The sequence below is a fragment of the Hyperolius riggenbachi genome, chromosome 1 (assembly GCF_040937935.1).
Source record: "Hyperolius riggenbachi isolate aHypRig1 chromosome 1, aHypRig1.pri, whole genome shotgun sequence".
NCBI classification, from domain to species: Eukaryota; Metazoa; Chordata; class Amphibia; order Anura; family Hyperoliidae; genus Hyperolius; species Hyperolius riggenbachi.
The window spans coordinates 439,272,541-439,296,479 of NC_090646.1; positions in this window are offsets into that span (position 1 = coordinate 439,272,541).

Sequence of the window (23,939 nt, forward strand, 5' to 3'; positions counted from 1 at the left end):
AATCGCAATTGCTATGGAACTTACTATTTGCAGGACCAATTGCAGGACCAATTGTGAACGGGGCCTCAACTGTAGGTTGCTGAATGTACTCTTTTATCTCTATTTCTCATAACTACTGCAAATTACATTACATACAACTTTTTTTAGCGGTACTGCAGCAGTGTCCTCAACTGTTTACTGAATTAGCTTCACGGCTTGCAGTGAAAACCGTTATTCATTTAAATGTCCATGTGATATTTTGCCAAATGCTAAATGTAACATCATCATTTGGCAAGTGAAGGCAGCTATGTGCTATTTAAACCATACTTATTTTGTACTGTGTCATTACAAGAATTTGTTGGCTTGGCCAACATTCTGAAAGGAGATGCCAGTTCAGAATTGGCCTTCTATTTCTTCTATTTTCTACTGAAAAAGTTTGCAGAAGAACGGTAACTGTGAAATTAGTTTATACTAACATAAACATGTACTTCTGTAGTGTTTTTAGCATTCACTTTGCAGATGCAGATCAGGCAGGCATGCAATGCTCGCTGAAATAGCACTATTAATATGTCTGGCATTTACCAACATAGTGCAAATGCATTGTCCATATGTCACAAGCATCTGGATTTCATTTATAAATATTTATCTAATAATACTAACTTAGGCTGCACAAGTGGTATAAAGCTATGGAGATTCTTCTGTAAAATAGGATACTTCTATTTAGACAGTGCTTAAAGGGAACCTAAAGCGAGGCTTCCATATTTATTTCCTTTTAAGCAATACCAGTTGCCTGGCAGTCTTGATGATCTCTTTGGCTGCAGTAGTGTCTGAATCACGCTCCTGAAACAAGCCTGCAGCTAATCCAGTCAGACTTCAGTCGGTGAACCTTATCTGCATTCTTGGTTAGGGACTCTGGTTAAAAGTACATTTATTGTAGGATTTGAAATGAACAGTTTATTCCATTATTCTGCAGAAGTTCTCCTTGCAGAAGATTCAAGGAAAAGCGGTAGCGTTTTGCTCAAGTGATTTTAGTGCGATTAGTGTGGTAAAATTCACTGGACACTTCCGCGGTTTCAGAGCGATTGCGGTCAGTGCTTTTTAAGCATCGTACCGCCATCGCTCCAGGATCGCTCTAAAAATGTTGCGTTACGTGTTTGCGATTGCCGCTAATTGCAAAATGTCCGCGATTGGCGCCAATCGCGGCAGTGAGAACACTGCCATAAGGTGGAATAGCACTAGCACTAATCTCCCTAGTGTGAATGGGCCCTAATAGGGCTTTCTGTTTAGACTAAACAGACTCCATGAGTTTGCCTTGAGGACTAGATAACTGCTTTAGAATAAGCTGATTTTATTTTCATCCTTGAAATAACAGGCCTGTTCAACACAGTATGCTTCAACTGCTACTTATTTTACATATTTGGTTTGTATATACAGTATTTATGCCATATCTTACTGGTGATGTCAGCATGTCAGCACTGTGCACCGGATGGTGAGAATTCACAGTATTTTTAAACCTTTTGTCCACAATTATTTTTTTGTGATCTAGCAATTTAAAGCTAATGGGAACCGGTTTAAAAAAAAAAAAAGTCGGATACTCATCCTAAGGAGAGAGAGGCTCTGGTCCCATAGTGCATTCCCTCTCCTCTCCTGGTGCTCGCTGCTGTCCTGGCTCCCCCGTAGCGGTATTCGACCGTTTCAGTCAAATACTGCTGTCTCCCGGCCGAAGGGAGGCTTCGGAAATGCTTCAGGAGCCCGAGTGCTCCCAAAGACGGGCCGCTCTACACTGCTCACGCCCTCTATGACGCACTCGCGCGAGGGCTGGCTGTCTTCGGGAGCACTCGGCTCCCGAAGACTTCCGAAGTCCCGACGGTTGCGGACGCAAAGGGGGGAGACAACGCAGCACGGAGGGCACCGGGAGAGGAGAGGGATGGCTCATTAGGACCGAGCCTTCCCTCTCCTTAGGTGAGTATCTGCCTTTTTTTTTTTAAAAAAAAAACGGGGTTACATTAGCTTTAAAGGTTTCCCCCCCCCCCCCCCCCACACCTTTTCTCCCCTCTTTTATCGCAAATAACAAATGCAGTCACACCATGGCACTCGCTGAATCATGCAATAATCGCGTCAGCAACGTCACAATTCCAAATGGAAAACAGCCCTAAAGGAAATTGTGCTGCTCTGGTCTCTGTAGTGTCCCTTTTGTTTTACCTTTTTAAAAATGTATCCTTTAAAACTCTGCTCCTTGATAACTAGGAATGCACCATTCACCTTCAATAGAGAGGCGTACATGAAAAAAAGGTGCCAGGAAATGTGGGCGTCCAGCATGTAGGATACCGGTAAATTTACAGATATTCTGCATTGTTAAACTGGCAATTATGATAGTAGGATATTGGTTAATAATACTGACATTTTACTACAACTACTACAACCTTATTCTCACACTGAACCCTCCCTGTACAGATGCCTAACCTTAACCACCCCCCTGCCGATGCCTAACCCTAAGTCTCCCAACTTGATGCCTAACCTTAAAGGACAACCGAGGCGAAAATAAACAAATGAAATAAACACTTGTATCTATCTTCCTTCTCCTAAAAATGACTTTTTAAGTTATTCCACAGTTTTATTTTATGGTTAAATCTACTGTTTAATTTTTTTTTAACTGTTTTATTGTTTTTGCTCAATGACACATTTATTGAAGTATGCCAGAGCTACAATCTATGAACTATTGACTCTTTTTATCTCTTTCCTGCTCTGAGAAGCCATTTTCTGCTAGGAAAGTGTTTTATAGTTGGCATTTCTTATCAGGGAGGATCACACTGTAGTGACTTCCTGTCAGGACTGAGTCATCCACTTACATACCTGATATTCAACTCTTTCAGGCAGAGAAAGAAAAAAAGGAACACAGCATAGTTATTTGTGTGCTAGGTACTGCATACCCATGACTATCTCATGTCACATGTCACCTCGGGTATCCTTTAACACTCCAACCTTCCCATGCCTAGACATAACCCCCCCCCCCCATGGACACCAACCCTTAACTGCCCCACCCCCCAGCCGCAAAAAAAACAACCATTACTGGACAGTGGTCAACACTCTCGCCTTGCAGCGCTGGGTCCCCAGTTTGAAACCCAGCAAGGTCAACATCTGCAAGGAGTTTGTATGTTCTCTCTGTGTCGGTTTCCTCTGGGCTCTCCGGTGTCCTCCCACACCCCAAAAACATACAGATAAATTAATTGGTTTCCCCCTAAATTGGCACTAGACTACGATACATACACTACACGATACATACATAGACGTAGGACTATGGGAGGGATTAGATTGTGAGCCCCTCTGAGGGACAGTTAATAACAAGACAATATACTCTGTACAGCGCTGCGAAAGATGTCTGCGCTATATAAATACTAAACTATTGAGTGCCCCATAGATGCCCATTGAAAATATCAGGAAGAGTGTGAAAATTGGGAGCTGGTGCCATCAGCTATGAAAAATGCAGCTACAAATATTTTCATTGGGCACACAAATTTCTGCCGCTAATGGGCCTCCACATTTCCTGCTTCCATAAAGGGCCGACTGCTTATGCAGAAGTTCCTTTTCCCTCCTCTGTTCCTACAGTGGTGCCTTCACTTAGATGTTATTTGTTCAGTGAGACCTCCCCTCTGTCTGTGCATTTGTCCCTGCAACTGTTACCCTGCCCATTCTGCATATATAGCAATCATACATAAGTCACTGTTGCTGCAGGTAACTACACTACATATCTTCACTGTTCTGTGCACCAGATATAAGATGTAACGGGGTCCTAGGCAATGTAGTAAGTTTAGGGCCCCTTGTGGTCCTTTTGGTAAGCTAAAGTGGAGAGAGGTCAGAGAAGGTGGCAGGATGGCCCATTAACACTCACAAGGCCCCAGGCACCTGGTGGATAATCCTGCTCTACTGTGCACTATGAGCACTTCTCGTTTTTAAAAGCGCTGGCGATTTTTAAAAGCGCTTTAAAATCGCTTGAGCAATGTTTCTCAATGTGAGTATTCTCACATGAGCGATGAGCTTTCTTTCCAATCACAAATGCAGCTCCTGCACCATTTCCTGAGCATTTGCGCTTCAATACAAAGTATGGGGAAATCGCAAAGCACTTGAAAAAGCACTTTGAAAAGCGATTTGGTGTGCGCTTTTAAAAATACATTGTATTTATTTAGTCAAACAAAAGCACTTAGAAAAATGCTTAGAAACGTGCTAAAGAAAGCACAAATCACTAAGAAAGCGCAGGGAAAAGTGCTTACAAAAGCGCTCAGCGATTGCACTGGCGATTACTAATGTGAACTGGCTTTCAGGAAACTCTACAATCCTATTTGCTACAAAGTACTGGTCGAGGTTTATGTAAACACCGGTACTGGCAAGTGCTCTCTGCTTTCTAATATAAGATCTCCATCAGAATGCTGTCACATATTTCCAATGCATCATGTTGCTTATCCCGGCATAGTTCTATCCTAATGGATACCGTTATTGCAAGCCTCTCTTTTTCCAGCAGACACCCATGAATGCTATGTGCCTTTGGTGGTACGTTACTGTCACCAGTTGCTGTGAGATCAAAAGAAAACAAGTGAGCTAACGGCAAATGTGTAACGGTGTGGCCAGTTATTTGAAATATCCCGGCTCACCAGTACATCGGTACGCTACATATCCTTCCACTTCAGAGGAACTGATAACGTTATGACAATTCAGCATTATATTTATCACTCTTATTTAAGACACCGTGTGATCAGTGTATGTTATTTTAATGGGAAAGGATGCCTATGAAGTTTTATTAGGATAAGCAGAAGGGCTCAGTAATGACAGCTATCTGTTAGTGGGAAGTCTTATGGAGGATAAAGGGCTCTGCATGTACCTTTTGATTCCAAATTTGTGTTCTCAATTTATACACCCAGCAGCTAAAATGAGAAAATTGCACTTGTGGTGTTATGTCCAGGAATGTCATACTTTATAAAGCTTTTAGTATGTCTTCTCCTATATAAGGTTTGTTGCATAGTTTTGTTTTTATAGTGCTATTATTTCAGTTGGGCCAATCACTCACACTCACTACTTCCTGCAAGGAAGACCGCTGTGGTACCTTTCATAAGCAACTTCCATGTTATCAGGGCCAGATTTCACAAAGGCTGTGGCCTAGGGCACCAGCTACTTAAAGGAAACCAGAGCTCAAGAAAAGAAAAGGTTTTATACATACCTGGGGCTTCCTCCAGCCCCATCAGCTCGGATCGCTCCCACGCCGCCATACTCCGCTGTCTGCAGCTTCAGTATCGGGTCCCTTCACTTCTGTCAGTCACTTGTGGCCAGTCTGACGTAAGAGATGTGCGCTCTTTGTGTATTTCTCCAGCAGCCACTGGAGAGATACGTAGAGGGTGGGACTTCTCCTGCGTAGACTGGCCCCGACTGGCTGAACTGACGGGACCCGATACCGGAGCTGCAGACAGGGGAGGACTGCGGCGTGGGAGCGATCCGAGCTTATAGGGCTGGAGGAAGCCCCAGGTATGCATAAAACATTTTCTTTTCTTGAGCTCTGGTACACTTTAAGGGGCAGCTGGACTTGGAAGAGCAAGTTTCTGCATATAGAAGAGGAGGCTGACCATGGAATAAGGTGGTAGCAAATAGGGGCAACAACTGGAAGAGGAAAGCTGCCACCCAAGAGAGCTGTACATGAAAGAGGCTGCTGTAAATGGATGTTACACAAAAAATTAGGGTGCCATTTACAGAAGGTGGGTTCTTGTTTGTGGCTGTCAGATCTGACACTTGGGCATTCTGGCACACAAAGAACATCTGGGCACACCGGCACAAGAGAAACCTCTGGGCATGTCAAGGAACTGTGAGCCTCAGGGTCAGCCAAGACAGGACCAAAACCAGGACTGGCCAAAAAAAAATCATCATGACTAAACTTCGCAACCACTGGACTTTTACACGAGAATGCTGGATCAGACTTAGATGTCGCTGATTCCAGCAAAGTCAGTAACAAATCAGATTCAGGGGCACCAACAAAACAGGACAAATCTTCTGATGTATGCACTGAACCAGATAGGGACTCCACAACTACCTCTGGACTGGACAGAGACTCATTTAATACACTGGATTGGAGCTCATGAGGCGCTGCAGAACAAGTCAGTATTGCAGCAGCCCCCACTGGACTAGGCAAAACTGAGGAATTCCCTGGACAGGAAGGGGACTCTGGAACCTCTGCCACAGCGGCCAGAGAACTAGAATCTTTCAGGATACAGGGCTGGGTTTCAGGAACACTCATCGGACCGGACTGAAATTCTGAGATTTCTATTATTTTGACCAGAGAATCAGAATTATCCATGTTACAGGGCAAGACTTCTGAAACATTCAGAGGACAGGGCTGGAGTTCCTCGGCTGTTACAACACTGGAGAGGGACTCAACAACATTGGTTAAATCAGACTGTGTACAGGGCAAGGTATCTGACACACTTGCTGACGAGGACAATATTTCAATGGCTTCTGCTTTGCTGGGCAGAAATTCATCAAGTTTTATTAGAGCAGACTGTAATTCCAAAACAGCTGCTAGACAAGTGAATATTACTGCAACACCAACTGAGGTAAGCAGTGCTTCAGCCTCCTCTGCTAGAGGGTTTAAAGTATCCAAAATACTGGGTGAAGCATAAGACTCTGCGACCACAGCTTCACTGGACAGGATCACTGAACAGTCCATATTGCAGGGCAAAACCATGGAAGCACCTGCTGGACAGCATAATGATTCTGTGACCTGAGTTTCATTGGAGAGATCTACTGCACAATTCATGGTACAGGGCAAATTTATTGGAAAATTTTCTGAACAAGGTAATAATTCTGCGATTTCAGGTTCACATAGCAGATGCTCTGAGCTATTCACGAAACTAGAGCGAGGTGTAGAAACAGGAAGATCAAGACACAATGTTTGCGCATCTGCTGGATCAGACAGGAGTTGAACTTTATTAACACAGGTAATTTCTGCAGAAGTGTTTGCAGAGACAGGCAAGATTTTTCTGGTGTCTGTTTCACTAAACAAAGAGTCATGAGTACTGGCTAGGCTGGACTCGGAAGTCAGCAGGACCTCTGGATTCTCTGCTGAGAAATTTGCGCAGGGCAAGGTTAAGAATGTATCAGTGGCTTCTGTTTTACTGGGAAGTAACACTGAGTTATCCATGGTACAGGGTGGAATTGCAGGAACTTCAATTTCACACAAAAAGAGCTCAGAATCACCTGCTGAATCAGCCAAAGGTGCTGAAGCAGGCGGGTCAGAACGCCAAATTTGCGAATTCGGAGTCACAAAAAAATCATCCAAAATCAGTTCCCACACATCAATCAATGGAGCCACAAAGTCATACTCACACACACCAGTTTTTATTAGGTTATAGGCAGACTTAATGCATGCATTTAATACCAATTCACTTTTTGCACTGTAAAATTGACAAAATGAACTTGAATCATTCTTCCATTCATTGACCAGAGCTTCCATCTCTCCTTTCTCAAATGGAGGATTCCAAGCATACTTAACAGGCAGATCATGGTTTGCAGATATGATTGTGGCAGGCACATGTATAGGGTTAATTAGCAGGTGATTGGCAGATTCCTTATTCTTAAGAATCTCCAATACCTGTAGCAAGTGTTGAACTGTAGTGTATGCAAACTTCCCTTGGTTCACAAATAAGTTGATTTGTTCAATACTCTGTAATATCTCATCATAATCATACTCAGATAATTTTTTTAAACAAAAATCTTTATTTTCCCTAGCCAGGGAGGAAAGTTCATTAGTAGTTTCATAAGTCCATTTAACTCCCCTGAAAGACAATTGCATTTCATTATCTGTTAATGGCAGAATCTCATTATAGGTCTCAGTCGCTAAGGATAACGATTCTGCAGATTGGACACGTTTCTTAGAACGTTTGCGTTTTGCCTTTGACCTTGCGGTTTTTGGTGATTTATTCAAAGCTGCAGGAAAATTATCAGTAACACTTTCTGCTTGCTGCTCATTCTTGCAAGCAATTGAAGGAGCAGCTGATTGGCCTGCTGCCAGGAGTTCATTAAGAGGAAAAGGCAATGGATCTATGCGCAACCAGTTATGGATCACAAACGCTAGAAATTCCAGTGGTCTCTCTTTCAAATCGGAATGATTGAGAACATCAAATGCCCACTGGAATAATTCCCCTTTAAACAAAATATAACTTAGTTGGAGTGCCCAGGTTGAAACAGGAGTCGCTTGGAGATCAGGATTGGTCAGGAACCTGGCACATTCAGAGAAAAACTCATTTTCTGTTTCAGAGCTAAGTTCTTCAAATTTCTTAAAGGAACAGGAACCATAATTAACAGTGTCATACTTTCTGGGAATCCCCCCCACAATGGGGATTGGTAATGGGGTTTTCATAATGTAAGGCTTGGTGGTGTATTCTCCACAGTCAGCATGTAACGCATGAGCTGGCGTGGAGGAGGTACACACACTAGCACCAGGAAACAGGCTATCCCTAGTATAGTGGAGGGGAGGACTGACTCCAATAGGAGATTGTGGCGCACAGAGCCGGTGCAGATCTGACAGCCACAAACAATGCTTTCGTAATAACGTCTCAGCGCAAAGTAGCGCTGAGCGCACAAACCAGAACTGAGGAGATCAGGACAGGTAGACAGAATGAACGCTTGCTAGCTAGCGGCTACTTAGCGACAGCAAGCGTCCAAAACCAGACAGACTGGAATGAGGCAGCCAATGCGATGCGGCGATGGCGTGCCTCACAAAGACAGGACAGGATAGTCAGAAAATAGCAGGATTAAGATAGATGAACGTAACACAGATAAATATACAATAAGTATGTTTTCCTAGCGTATTACAATTACAGCTATCAATGAAACTATTTGTAACGTCTGACTAACATATGTATATATCGGCAATGAACCGATATATGACATAAGCAGGAACGCTGACTAGGACTGGAGTAATACAGGGAACAGGACTCAGAAGGATTCGCTATCTCTTCGCAGAGATGAACGCAATCCACAAACAGTAACAGAACAGGATTCAGAAGGATTCGTTATCTCTTCGCAGAGATGAACGCAATCCACAAACAGTAACAGAACAGGATTCAGAAGGATTCGTTATCTCTTCGCAGAGATGAACGCAATCCACAAACGGTAACAGGACAGGATTCAGAAGGATTCGTTATCTCTTCGCAGAGATGAACGCAATCCACAAACAGAACCAGAAGCAGGGTAACTACCTCAGCACGGGTGGTCACGGTACGCGCAACCTACCAAAACGTGCTGGAAAGCTGACTAACTGCACACAGGATATAAACAGTTCGTGTACGTATACATCAGCGACACTGATGTATTAACGTAACACAAATACAAGGAAAATAATAAACGTGCTGGTATGCATATATATTGGCAATGAACCAATATATAATGCAAAGACCAGCAAAGTATCTTTATAACAAGAAACACGATCGGGGGCTAAAGCGACAGCAAGACTGGCTTAGGCTGAAGCTATGAAAACCCAAGGAAACCCTGCAGGAAGCAGATCTTTATACTGAGGTCATCCAATGGGAGCAGACATGCAGATTCCCACACAGGTGAATGATAATCAGTCACAAGCTGACAGCAGGGAAAGACAGACAAAGCTATGCAACTTGCATGGAAATAGATCAGAACTGCCTGAGCTGCAGCACTACTACTTCCAGTAATAGCTGCTGCAGCAGCGATCATTACAGTACCCCCGCCTTTAAAAGCGGATTCCAGACGCTTTTCAAAACCGAAATTCCCAACAAAACAGTCTGACTGATAATTCATGATGACCGGGACAGCCCGGCAAGACCGAATTCCAGAATCAGTCCCCACAAGACTGGACCCATCAGAACCAGAACCTACAGAACCACGCCCATCAGTACCACAAGCCCCAGTGTGACACCCATCAGAACCATGATTTCCAGAAGAAAGCCCTCCGAAATTCCCTGAGCGATACCCACCGCCTTCCAGGAACCGTTCAGAAACGCCAAAGCCTTTGCAATGCCCACCGGTACTGTCTTTACCAACACAAAACCCACTGTTGAACCAGTCCAAGGTACCAGGACAGGTTTTCTCAGAGACCTCCCAGAACACCTTGAAGCTCCAAAGAGATCCCCATATGTCAGAACGCCCCTTAGGCTCACATGGAGAACTATCAAGAACCCCTATGGAACCTAGGGCAATTCCCGAGTCAGGGCCACAAGGACAAACATCAATATCAGGGCTTTCAGGGACCAGAACCATCTCTGGGCATGCAGGCAGACTGGCAACATCAGAACGTGTTCCCACTAAGGAAGCATCAGAGCACGCTAACACCTTAGACACACTTGGGCATTCTGGCACACAAAGAACATCTGGGCACACCGGCACAAGAGAAACCTCTGGGCATGTCAAGGAACTGTGAGCCTCAGGGTCAGCCAAGACAGGACCAAAACCAGGACTGGCCAAAAAAAAATCATCATGACTAAACTTCGCAACCACTGGACTTTTACACGAGAATGCTGGATCAGACTTAGATGTCGCTGATTCCAGCAAAGTCAGTAACAAATCAGATTCAGGGGCACCAACAAAACAGGACAAATCTTCTGATGTATGCACTGAACCAGATAGGGACTCCACAACTACCTCTGGACTGGACAGAGACTCATTTAATACACTGGATTGGAGCTCATGAGGCGCTGCAGAACAAGTCAGTATTGCAGCAGCCCCCACTGGACTAGGCAAAACTGAGGAATTCCCTGGACAGGAAGGGGACTCTGGAACCTCTGCCACAGCGGCCAGAGAACTAGAATCTTTCAGGATACAGGGCTGGGTTTCAGGAACACTCATCGGACCGGACTGAAATTCTGAGATTTCTATTATTTTGACCAGAGAATCAGAATTATCCATGTTACAGGGCAAGACTTCTGAAACATTCAGAGGACAGGGCTGGAGTTCCTCGGCTGTTACAACACTGGAGAGGGACTCAACAACATTGGTTAAATCAGACTGTGTACAGGGCAAGGTATCTGACACACTTGCTGACGAGGACAATATTTCAATGGCTTCTGCTTTGCTGGGCAGAAATTCATCAAGTTTTATTAGAGCAGACTGTAATTCCAAAACAGCTGCTAGACAAGTGAATATTACTGCAACACCAACTGAGGTAAGCAGTGCTTCAGCCTCCTCTGCTAGAGGGTTTAAAGTATCCAAAATACTGGGTGAAGCATAAGACTCTGCGACCACAGCTTCACTGGACAGGATCACTGAACAGTCCATATTGCAGGGCAAAACCATGGAAGCACCTGCTGGACAGCATAATGATTCTGTGACCTGAGTTTCATTGGAGAGATCTACTGCACAATTCATGGTACAGGGCAAATTTATTGGAAAATTTTCTGAACAAGGTAATAATTCTGCGATTTCAGGTTCACATAGCAGATGCTCTGAGCTATTCACGAAACTAGAGCGAGGTGTAGAAACAGGAAGATCAAGACACAATGTTTGCGCATCTGCTGGATCAGACAGGAGTTGAACTTTATTAACACAGGTAATTTCTGCAGAAGTGTTTGCAGAGACAGGCAAGATTTTTCTGGTGTCTGTTTCACTAAACAAAGAGTCATGAGTACTGGCTAGGCTGGACTCGGAAGTCAGCAGGACCTCTGGATTCTCTGCTGAGAAATTTGCGCAGGGCAAGGTTAAGAATGTATCAGTGGCTTCTGTTTTACTGGGAAGTAACACTGAGTTATCCATGGTACAGGGTGGAATTGCAGGAACTTCAATTTCACACAAAAAGAGCTCAGAATCACCTGCTGAATCAGCCAAAGGTGCTGAAGCAGGCGGGTCAGAACGCCAAATTTGCGAATTCGGAGTCACAAAAAAATCATCCAAAATCAGTTCCCACACATCAATCAATGGAGCCACAAAGTCATACTCACACACACCAGTTTTTATTAGGTTATAGGCAGACTTAATGCATGCATTTAATACCAATTCACTTTTTGCACTGTAAAATTGACAAAATGAACTTGAATCATTCTTCCATTCATTGACCAGAGCTTCCATCTCTCCTTTCTCAAATGGAGGATTCCAAGCATACTTAACAGGCAGATCATGGTTTGCAGATATGATTGTGGCAGGCACATGTATAGGGTTAATTAGCAGGTGATTGGCAGATTCCTTATTCTTAAGAATCTCCAATACCTGTAGCAAGTGTTGAACTGTAGTGTATGCAAACTTCCCTTGGTTCACAAATAAGTTGATTTGTTCAATACTCTGTAATATCTCATCATAATCATACTCAGATAATTTTTTTAAACAAAAATCTTTATTTTCCCTAGCCAGGGAGGAAAGTTCATTAGTAGTTTCATAAGTCCATTTAACTCCCCTGAAAGACAATTGCATTTCATTATCTGTTAATGGCAGAATCTCATTATAGGTCTCAGTCGCTAAGGATAACGATTCTGCAGATTGGACACGTTTCTTAGAACGTTTGCGTTTTGCCTTTGACCTTGCGGTTTTTGGTGATTTATTCAAAGCTGCAGGAAAATTATCAGTAACACTTTCTGCTTGCTGCTCATTCTTGCAAGCAATTGAAGGAGCAGCTGATTGGCCTGCTGCCAGGAGTTCATTAAGAGGAAAAGGCAATGGATCTATGCGCAACCAGTTATGGATCACAAACGCTAGAAATTCCAGTGGTCTCTCTTTCAAATCGGAATGATTGAGAACATCAAATGCCCACTGGAATAATTCCCCTTTAAACAAAATATAACTTAGTTGGAGTGCCCAGGTTGAAACAGGAGTCGCTTGGAGATCAGGATTGGTCAGGAACCTGGCACATTCAGAGAAAAACTCATTTTCTGTTTCAGAGCTAAGTTCTTCAAATTTCTTAAAGGAACAGGAACCATAATTAACAGTGTCATACTTTCTGGGAATCCCCCCCACAATGGGGATTGGTAATGGGGTTTTCATAATGTAAGGCTTGGTGGTGTATTCTCCACAGTCAGCATGTAACGCATGAGCTGGCGTGGAGGAGGTACACACACTAGCACCAGGAAACAGGCTATCCCTAGTATAGTGGAGGGGAGGACTGACTCCAATAGGAGATTGTGGCGCACAGAGCCGGTGCAGATCTGACAGCCACAAACAATGCTTTCGTTATAACGTCTCAGCGCAAAGTAGCGCTGAGCGCATAAACCAGAACTGAGGAGATCAGGACAGGTAGACAGAATGAACGCTTGCTAGCTAGCGGCTACTTAGCGACAGCAAGCGTCCAAAACCAGACAGACTGGAATGAGGCAGCCAATGCGATGCGGCGATGGCGTGCCTCACAAAGACAGGACAGGATAGTCAGAAAATAGCAGGATTAAGATAGATGAACGTAACACAGATAAATATACAATAAGTATGTTTTCCTAGCGTATTACAATTACAGCTATCAATGAAACTATTTGTAACGTCTGACTAACATATGTATATATCGGCAATGAACCGATATATGACATAAGCAGGAACGCTGACTAGGACTGGAGTAATACAGGGAACAGGACTCAGAAGGATTCGCTATCTCTTCGCAGAGATGAACGCAATCCACAAACAGTAACAGAACAGGATTCAGAAGGATTCGTTATCTCTTCGCAGAGATGAACGCAATCCACAAACAGTAACAGAACAGGATTCAGAAGGATTCGTTATCTCTTCGCAGAGATGAACGCAATCCACAAACGGTAACAGGACAGGATTCAGAAGGATTCGTTATCTCTTCGCAGAGATGAACGCAATCCACAAACAGAACCAGAAGCAGGGTAACTACCTCAGCACGGGTGGTCACGGTACGCGCAACCTACCAAAACGTGCTGGAAAGCTGACTAACTGCACACAGGATATAAACAGTTCGTGTACGTATACATCAGCGACACTGATGTATTAACGTAACACAAATACAAGGAAAATAATAAACGTGCTGGTATGCATATATATTGGCAATGAACCAATATATAATGCAAAGACCAGCAAAGTATCTTTATAACAAGAAACACGATCGGGGGCTAAAGCGACAGCAAGACTGGCTTAGGCTGAAGCTATGAAAACCCAAGGAAACCCTGCAGGAAGCAGATCTTTATACTGAGGTCATCCAATGGGAGCAGACATGCAGATTCCCACACAGGTGAATGATAATCAGTCACAAGCTGACAGCAGGGAAAGACAGACAAAGCTATGCAACTTGCATGGAAATAGATCAGAACTGCCTGAGCTGCAGCACTACTACTTCCAGTAATAGCTGCTGCAGCAGCGATCATTACAGTTCTACAGGGGAGCTAGAAGAAAATTGCCTAGGGCATAAAAGTCTTTAATAGCTTTGCTTGTAATACCTCTTGTTAAAGCCACAGGTTACACTCACAGATTTTGCATTTTTAGTAAAGATGGATAGTAGACTATGCCATTTCACACATTGTTTTCACATTTGAGGCAGCTGTTCCAGAGCAACTCCCTTTGGAAATATCAGTCATGTGACCCAACAGGCATTGGTCAGAGAGCAGGGTGGGCCTTCACTACCCTTCCTCTCCAGCTCTTTCCTGCCATTCAATACAGTATGTATTTTTTTTTCCAGAAGCTAATCATCTACACAAAAGAGTTTTAAAACTGCTGCCATAACTCCATTTATGAGATTTTTATTTATTTTTTGTAAAATAATCTGTCATATAAATTGCTGAAAGAAATGCATTGGGTTGTTTTGTTTTGGGTGCATTTTTGTTTCTTCATTTTCTCCTGTTTGTAATCAGCTACTTGTACAAGTTTACCTTATATGCCAAGGAAAACCCCCTTTTAAATGTAGATGTTCTGCTAAATAATTAAAAATATTGAAGGGGAAGGTCCTGCTCTATTTAATTACAGTAGCTCAGTAAGCATTGCCATCTGAAGACTGACTTTGTTACAGGAAAGGAGTCTCTTTATTGGGAATTTCTGTGTAATAAGCCAGGAAGGAGACAATGCAGGGAATTTTACCAGTTTCAGGGAGGGCAGAGCATGATTTGTGTGGAAGAACATCCTTTGTAGGGTGACATATCTGGGCAGTTATGGTAAAAACTTAGCTAGTGTTAATTCACTCTGGGGATGTAGCAGTATGAGCCGTGCTTCCTCTAAGTGGCCAGTGTATGTGTTAATGAGCCAGTAATAGCGAGAAGTCATAAAATAAGCTATGTTTGCTTGACATTGCTGGAAAACCTCTGTCACTTGAAGGGAAAATCGGACTGAATGAAGATAATTGGAGTTGAATGCAAAGTGCAGCGCTGCTGGCTTGCTGTAGAATGGACCTTTTTTTTTTCCTGCTCTAGCCATTTATGAACTAAAGTTAAGTTAAAATCCTTGCAAGTTTTGTATTGCTGTCTTTTTTCCCATTGGTGAGATTTGATCTCACTTCCCATCTCTTAGGCCTAGTGCACACCAGAGCGGTTCTGCTGCGGTTTGCGATTCGCTTGCGGGTGCGGATCCGCTAGGGTAATGTATTTCAATGGGCTGGTGCACACCAGAGCGGGAGACGTTTTGCAGAAACGCATACTCCCGGGCTGCTGCAGATTTTGGATTGCGGATGCGTTTCTGCCTCAATGTTAAGTATAGGAAAAACGCAAACCGCTCTGAAAAATGGCATTTCAGAGCGGTTTGCCAGGCGTTTTTTGTTACAGTAGCTGTTCAGTAACAGCTTTACTGTAACAATACATGAAATCTACTACACCAAAACCGCTTCACAAAACCGCAAAACGCTAGCTGAAACGCTACAGAAAAATAAGAAAAAGCATTTCAAAATCTGCTAGCATTTTGCGGATCTGCTAGCGGTTTTTGGTGTGCACCAGGCCTCAGACAGTGAGCATGAAGAGTGGACATTGAGAGTGTGCTGGCTGTCACAGACAGGCAGTGTGGCTAGAGCTCTGGTGGTGGTGGAATTACATGGGACTGCATATGGCCATAAGTCCCCCAAACCACAAAACCCTAAAACACTAAGGCCCCTTTCACACGTGGCGCAGTACGTTGCCCTATTTTGCCGCAGGGTAACGCTACACCAATGAAAGTCACAGCCCGTTGTCAGGCAACATGCGCAGTAATGTGTGGCGACCGGAAGACATGTAGGTCAATGGGGACGCAGCTTTTTAAAACTTCTTCGCGTTACGGCAAGCATGTGGGGAAGATTATTTTTTCAATACACTTCAGTGCAATTCTAATTTCTGCCACAGGAAGTGAGTGCTAGCGAGCCTCACTTCCTGTTTGGCCTGTAGCCAGAAGGGAGATTACCGATGTAATCCATGAAGGCTGTATTTAGTGTTGCGGTGCGATGCGAATACTGCGGTTGCCCTCCCTCAACCACAGTATTAGCTCTCTATGTGCTGGTAATAATCACTTATATAGATGCTTGGAATAGTGGTAATCATTAACAAACTGCTCCCCATCCCCTACTTGCACATCTGACACTGTGGTTGTCCTTGGCTGGTTTTGGTGCACCGTATCAATTGTCATGTATAGAGTGCATGGGGAGACCGATGTAAAACTTGCACTTGGGCCCATAGCTTCTTAGCTATGCCACTGCATTCTACAAAAGTTTTGAATTTACATATGTACTACTTAAATAACTTTGTGATGTAGGCATTTTTCATTGGAAGCTTATTGGAATGATTTATGTGTCAGGGCCTATCTCATGCACACAGGCATAGTGAGTGTGTTTCTTATTCCTGTGTCCCAGGGGGGAAATGAGTTGACAATGTTCTCATAAGTACTGAAAAAAGCCAACTTATTTCACTTCTGGTAAAGTTCACTAACAATAACCTTCGTCCTTCATGTGAAGTCTGCCAGTGTCAACTCGGCTTGGAACATTTGCCTTTGTGCAGTATTTTCATGTGACTCAGCAAGTTGAGAGAGATGCATGTGAGAGAAGTCTGCAGAAGATGGGTAATGTGACTCTCCTGTTACTGTGTAACCACAACTGTCAGCATGCCCGAATCATCACAAGTCCTTTTCTCATACTCATCATGATTAGTTTTTATCATGCTTTTTTCAGACACACATAAGGAATTAAAGATTTTGAAACTACTGAAAGATCTCTCTAGTTTTAAGCCTTTTGCCCAGGAAAGATGACTGCAGCCCATAACAATCATTCATGACGGGCGTAACTAGATATCACTGGGCCCCCCTGCGAAACTTTGGTTAGGGCCCCCCACCTCTCTGCGTGCCTGCGTCTTGTATGTCTCCAACACCACTGACAGGAAGTAGAGTCAGCGGCATTGAACACATAGAAGATGTAGGCACGCAGACCTCTGTTCCCGGGGAAATCAGAGGTGAGTTCGCCGTCCACTGTCCCCGCCTGCTGCCATAATTTCTTGAGGGGAGCCGGGAGAGCTGAAGGGGGAGCCCGAGGTGGGGGGGGGGTGTGGGGGGGGGGGTGGGGGGGGTGGGCCCCCTCCACGCCGATGTGTGCCTACTGCCCCCTCTGCTGCGCTGCACCCTCCTCCTGCCACTGAAAACTGCCCCAGGGCTGGCCCCCCCACCAGGCTCAGGGCCCCCCCTGCACCTGCATCATGATCATTGGGGCTATTGCTACGCCCCTGATTCATGTTCATTTTGGGTGACAGTTTATCATCTGTATGCTGAGTTGCTACTTGTTATGTTCTGGCAGTAGGGGAAAACTTTGGAGGGATGAGCAAAATGTGGCCTTACTGTGGCGGGTATTATTAGAGGCCTAGATTGATCCAGCATGGTGGAACTGTGATGAAACCTGTGGAGAAATGCTCAGTGTTTACTGACTTACTAATAATACGTCTAATAATAAGTCTACACAGGAATAATGCAGAGTGCAGAGAGCCAATTATTGTACAAGAAGTGAGAAGGAAGGGAACACTTCAGCAGTGGGAACATTTTAGAAGCACATTTATCAAACAGAGAACAGCACAATACAGGCTGCCTCTGCATAAAAGACCCACAGTGAACAACATTGGACCACGATCTGTTGCGGTGATTTGCAGAAGAGGATACCAGTACAGACTTTAGATTTCTGTCTGAGATAATCAGGAAGCTCATCAGTTCTTAAAGAGGATCTTATCTAAAGTTTAGATAGTTTACACAGCAAATCTAGCTGCAAACACCTTCAATAGAATATGATTATTTCTTCCTTTGATACAATGACAGCAGCCATGTTATTTGTAAACATTACACACAGGCAAGCTTATCTGCATCTTCAGCACTCAGCCTATGAAAAAAAACCTAATCCTCCTCTCTCCTCCCCTCTGCCTTTGAAATCTCTGGCTAATAATACCTCCCCCTCCTCCTGCCCAGACTGAGCTCCCATGAGCCCTTGCTACTGTCTGAAAATGCCAAGGCACTCTGAAAAACTGTGGGCGTGGCTTGTTTAGTTTATAGGGAATTCCAGTATTAAAACAAAAAAGTATTTGGCTTGAGGAATGCCCTATAAACCATAGGAAAGGAACACAATTGTGCAATGAGAAAAAGTTCATCTCGGATCCACTTTAAAGAGGAGCTGTTAGGTATAAGGTCTCAGAGAAAATAAACACATATATCAGTAGCTAAAGATTGGCTGTACTTACATTACATATGCATTTCACTGTCCACGTTTGGATTTCACAGAATTTGTATATAGTATATGCAGAGACAGATGCTCCTGACAGCTCATGGCAGGCTCCATGTTTTTCTGTCAAATGTGTCGTCATGTCCTGCCTGCTTCCTGATCACAGAAAAGCTGGTACTAAATAACACAGTGTGCAGTGAATATTAATGAGCCATGTGGCTAGGAACAATAGCTGACTCCTGCAGTGTACTCTGCCCCGAGATTTATCAGTGCTACGCGCTGGAAGGATTAGAAGCTGCTGTAGCGTCTCATTAGCAGCCGAGCGGAGGGCCCCAGAATGCTTTGCAGTTTAGTATGCGGCTTGCGTCCTTATGGGTCTATAACAGCCTTTAAGATAAGCACACATCAAAGGTAACTGAGATTTTTATCTTCACTAATGGCTTTTGGGCTTCCTTCTAAACTGTTTAACACAGGAGAATAGAGGTTTAAATTAGCTTCTGCAGCCTGACAGTTACTCTTTAAAGCAAACCTGAGGCAAAGAAAATACCAAAAAACAGATACTTACCTAAGAAGAGCAAAGATTCCAGAGCTGCTAAGGTTTTTGTGGCCCCAGGCAGCACATCATTTCTGTGCCTTCCCTTCGGTTAGAGGCATGGTCGAATTTCAGGCAAGGCCACAAAGGCCATGGTCTAGGACACCAGGAAGCAAGGGGTGGGCAGCGGGCTGGCACACTCATGCAGTCAAGCAGCCAAACATGTGAACTGTAGTGTCTGGGACTCAGGGGATGAAGGGGCAGCAAACGTGGGCAGGTTATTGTCTGTTATCTGAGCTGTCACTCATCATCACCATCTGCCACTCTTTGGGCTTGATTCACAAAGCGGTGCTAACTGTTAGCACGCCTGTGAAAACCCCCTTAGCACGTCTAAACAAGCTTTTTTTCGCGCATAAAACTTTACCTGCGCAAAACTTTATGCGCGTAAAACTTTACGCGCGTACTGCACAGAGCGCGTGGGTGGGACTTAGCGCGCGTAAAACTTTGCGCGCGCAAAGTTAGCGCGTGATCTGATTGAGAAATCCGGTGCTAACCTACTTAGCACCCTGGTTAGCGCGTCTAAAGACTTTAGACCTGCTAAGTAGGTTAGCACCGCTTTGTGAATCAAGCCCTTTGAGTCCAACTAAGTCCTCCACCCACCTCCAACCTATCAGAGCGGAAAGCATCGTTTTTCATAAATAGAATAAAAATTATAATCATTCCAATCATTTCAGATGTAATTCATCCACAAAACAGGTTGATAAAACAATTGAGGCCCTGTTCAGTGGTCAGTTGCATTGTAGAGAAATTCTGCATGACAACTCACTGCCCATACAGTTCTATTGGCCTGTGTACAGTAAAGGATCACATTATTCTAACTTGCTGCATGCAGGCTTTCTATTAATGTCTATGTCCAGTCTCCATTGCAGTTCACAGTCATTATAATGTGTGAGTTATGCAACTGACCACTGTGAACCTAGCCTCACAAATTGGTCATTTGTAATCGATTGACACCATCAGCTCTGTCCAATTCAATCAATCGAATGGTTGATCAGCTGGCAATAGTGGCCTAGGGCGGTAAAAAAGTACAAATTTGGCCATGGTCAGAGGTCCCTTCTCCCATAACTATAGGTAGCCAAACTTGTCCTCCCATATAGATAGCCACCTCCGGTATAGGTATCCAAAGATGTCCCCCATATATGGCATTGGTGTCAGTGGGGGTATGTAGCTTCCTGCTGCCTCCCCATCCCAAACACTCACAGACCTGCAGTTTAGCAGCTAGAGAGGAGTGCAAGGCACAGTAACTGTGTGGCACACTTCAGATGCAGGAAGTGAGCAATGAACTCACTTCCGCATCTGTGTTGATCTCAGATCTACGTTGCGGCTGATCTGAGGTCTGTGTGTTAGTGATGGTGAGGCAGCTTCGTCCAAACATGTCACATACAGGGCGGCCCTAGCAGCATGGGAGGCCCCTGCTGTGGGTGGGGCGACGAGTCCCCATGCAGCTGCTTGGTTTACTTGGACCAAGCAGCACCCCTGTCCTCGACCCGACCGCTGCTGTCCCGGGACCCTCTAGTAAATCGCTATAAGAGATCCTCTGTAAGCACAAGCATGGTTATGCTACACCGGTGTGAGTACTGCCGTGCCTGTGCAATAGCATGGAGCTGCTCGTGAATGAAGAAAAGCGCGGCCACGTAACATATACAACAAACTTTTGTCGGATATGTTTCGGGGGTCCGTGTGTGGCAACGGTGATTGCACTAAGGACGTGGCAAGCTTCAGGATCCAGAGGCTTCCCTCTTCTTAGGCAAGACCAAAGCTGATATCAGCCGAGGCCAGAGTCACTCAGCTATGCCTAGAGCTCCATCAAACGGTTTCAGGTGCTCTATGATTTACCCCCTTCCTTCTCCCCTGCTCTATGAAGGAAAGATAAAGGTGAGGGATTCCTCATAGATGCCCAGTATTTGAACACACCATGCAATTTTCCCGTCAGATTGACTGAATGATAATTTCCAGCATGACCTGCTTCCTTCCAAGAAAGGTATCCATTTTGAGATCAGTACTGCACAAAATCAGTGGCCGATCGGACATGCTGAAATTAGTTATCGAACAGTGGATCTGATGGGAAATTGCCTGGTGTGTATAAGCCTTAAAGAGGAACTCCAGTGAAAATAATGTAATTTAAAAAAAATGTTTTTACAATAATTATGTATAAACGATTTAGTCAGTGTTTGCCCATTGTAAAATCTTTCCTCTCCCTGATTAGATTCTGACATTTATCACATGGTGACATTTTTACTGCTGACAGGTGATGTCACTGGAAGTAGCTGCTGCTTGCCTTTTTGGAATTTGGAAACAGCTGTAAACAGCTATTTCCCACAATGCAACGAGGTTCACAGACATGAAACTGTCAGGACCATGGTCCTCACAGTTTCCTGTGGGAGAGGTTTCACCACAATATTAGCCATACAGAGCCCCCTGATTTCAACTACTGACTGGGATGAAGTTTAATTCTTGGTCACGGTTTCTCGTTAAGGGAGTATTACACTACGTTTATTACTTGAATAGTTCCGCTGTCACAAACTATGTTTGCATTTGGAACCTTGGTTGAAAACATACGTTTGTATGTATTTGTCCATAGCTGATAAATGAATCCAGTTTCTCTGCTGCCCTTGCAAGTAATAGTGTCCTTGTTTTGACACACAGCTGTCATTTGTGAAGGGCAGTGTGTCGCAGTGCTCCAGCCTCTGACCTTGCTGTATGCATGACTCTGTTCCTCCCATTTCCCAACCTCCAAAGCATGTTTATTATTTCGGAGAACATATACTGTGTGCTCCTGCTGAACTGAACATGTAGTCATCATGGCATTTGTAAACAACATAGTGACACCAGCCTGTGCTCTTTACAACCTGGCTCCCTCTATAGCCTCAGAATTGTGTTTTCAAAGATAAGCTGCCCGGCAATCAATACTGTGCTTTGCACAAAACAAATCACTGCGTATTGCATAAAAACACACACAACAGCGCTATCGTCACACTTTATTATTGAGTGTGTCCAAATACACTGCATTCGCTTTTACATAAGTTATGTATTGTGAATTAACTAGGTCAGAAATACTATAGCAGGGCCAAATAATTGTTCTGAGGGAGAAACTGCTTGTTCTATTTTCTGTAATAACTGTGCTTTCTCCTATTGCTTGGAAATGCTGTTTGTTTTGGTTATAAGCTTCATGAGTCTAGAGAACATACATTCCGTCCTGTGCAAGGTCTGACTGCAGTGAGCTGCACACTGTAAATTAGGTCTGTATGTCACTAGCTGATCTCTTAGCTGATATGATCTGCAGAAATATTTCAGCTTTTACCAATTGCCATGAGAAGAAACACTGCATAGTCTTACCAGTTCGTCTAACAGAAAAATCACTGCTGTGCAGCCAATTTGTGATTTAGTACACATTTAGTACACATGCTAGATGGTGATAAGCCAAGTGGCTGGTCAGAGCCACCTTTGCCAACCCAGCTTGCATACACGCAGGGCCGGATTTACCATAAGGCAAAGTAGGCACGTGCCTACAGGCACCTGATGATGGAGGGGCGGCTCACTCCCCTACCCTAGCGTCTCCCTCCTTCCCTTTGCAGAGTCCTGAGCAGATCTTAAATGAGAGTTTAGTCACCTGGCTCTCTGCATTCCACTGATAAGATCTCTCTTCAGTGGGGGCACCACTAGCTAGCTACCTAATGCTAAGGGACACCTGTAACTACCTATGTACCCTACTGGTAAGGGAGAAGTCACAGCTGGGTCAGACAGCACACTTGTGGTGCGGTTCAGCGGGGGTTTGTGGGTTTCTGGAGGGTGAAATCTAGGGTGTCAGGACATCTGTGCCTGTAGGCTCCTGTGACGTAAATCCGGGCCTGCATACACGGCTCAGATGCATGGTGTAGGGTTCCAGATTGCCGTATTGTCCCGGCCAAGGCCATTGTTCTCCTCCTTACCGCTCCTATTCTGTCCGGTGCTGTTCCCAACTCCCCCCCTCCCCCTCCATAGCAGGCCAGCAACGCGTCTGTGGAGAGCTCAGCCCCAAAATGTCATTAGAGGGATAGAGTCTCACTCCCTTGGGTGCAGCAGCACTCGCGTATGTATGCAGCATTAGAGTTTTGGAGGCCTGTTTCTCAAGATGGTAAATGCTTGATTTTATTAATTAAATATAAAGCTGGCCATACACTGGCCCGATTTGCCGCCGTTTCGACAGCAGATTCGATCACTGGGATCGAATCTGCTGCCAATCGAATCTGCTGCCAATCGTTCGCGCTACATGCCGAATTTCGATCCATTTCGTCCGATCCCGTCGATCGCTCCGTGCGGAAAATTACCATCGATCGCCCGCGGGTAGGGAGCGCGTTGCTAGTGGCATTCGAGTACCCGACAACTGACGCAATAGAGCCGCATACATTACCTGCTCCGCCGGCACGACTACCCCCGGTCACCGCTGCTCTGTGTCCGCGCTGGTCTCCGGCATGCTTCAGTTCCTCCTGCCCGGCAGGAAGTTTAAACAGTAGATGGCGCTCTACTGTTTAAACTTCCTGCCGAGCAGGAAGAAGTAAAGCATGCTGGACCTGGAGACCAGAGCGGAGAAGACAGCGGAGACCTGGGGACTGGAGTCTCGCCGGCGGAGCAGGTAATGTATGCGGGTGGGGGGAGCGGCGGCAGCACCACCACCACCACCACAACAGATTGTGAATGGTTTCAGGCTGAAATCGGTTCACAATCTGTTTGCAGTAAAGGTAGCCATACGATCCCTCTCTGATCAGATTCGATCAGAGAGAGATCTATCTGTTGGTCGAATCTGATGGCAAATCGACCAGT